Genomic DNA, 911 nt, shown 5'->3' with positions numbered 1-911 from the left:
AAACAACCCTATTACAGAACGGACAAAAGACAAGTGAAGTGAAACTTCAAAAGAAGATAACTGAATGACTAATAAACATGAAAAATTATTCAACCTCATATGTTTTTAAAGAATTGAAAATTAACAATGATTTACAACTGCATACTTAATTATTATTATATATTGTTATTAAGTGCTGTCAAGCATTTCTGACTCATAGCAACTTTGTATAGAGTTTCTGAGGAGCAGCTAGTGAGTTTGAACCACATACTTCATGATTCAAATGACCTTGCAGTCCAGTGCTTATTCTACAGTGCCACACCAGGACTCCTATTATTGTATATTACCTGCTATCAAGTATTCAACAGTTCATGAAAACCTTATGTACAACAATGCAAAAGCATTGCCAGGCTAAAATCTAAAACAATAACTATTCCAAATGCTGGTACAGAGGGGTTATAATAGAAACGCTCATTCACTGGTGGTAGGAATGCAAAATAATACACTAACTTTGTTACACGCTTTGGAAGTTAAACTGAGTTTACCCATATGATCTAGCAATAGTGCTCTGATGTATTTGCCCAAAAAGAACTGCAAACTTTTGACCATATGAAAACTTGCACACAGATGTTTATATCTGTTTATTTAGATTTACCAAAAATTGAAAGAAACCAAGACACCCTTCAAAAAGGTAATGGATAGGCAACCTTTGGAAAATCCTTTTGTTGAAGTTTTATTCGGTCACAAAAAGAAGTGAGTTATCAAGCCACAAAATGACATGGAAGAGGTAGCATATTATCGAGAGACAATGATATTGAAGGAAGAAGTCAAAGGTGTATTGAAGGAATTGGCAAAGAACAAGGCACCAGGAATTGATGTAATACAAATTGAAATATTTCAACAAAGTAAAGTGGCACTGGAGGCAGCCACTC

This window comes from Chrysochloris asiatica, unplaced genomic scaffold (assembly GCF_000296735.1).
Source record: "Chrysochloris asiatica unplaced genomic scaffold, ChrAsi1.0 scaffold00200, whole genome shotgun sequence".
Taxonomy (NCBI): domain Eukaryota; kingdom Metazoa; phylum Chordata; class Mammalia; order Afrosoricida; family Chrysochloridae; genus Chrysochloris; species Chrysochloris asiatica.
This window is presented reverse-complemented; position numbering follows the sequence as displayed.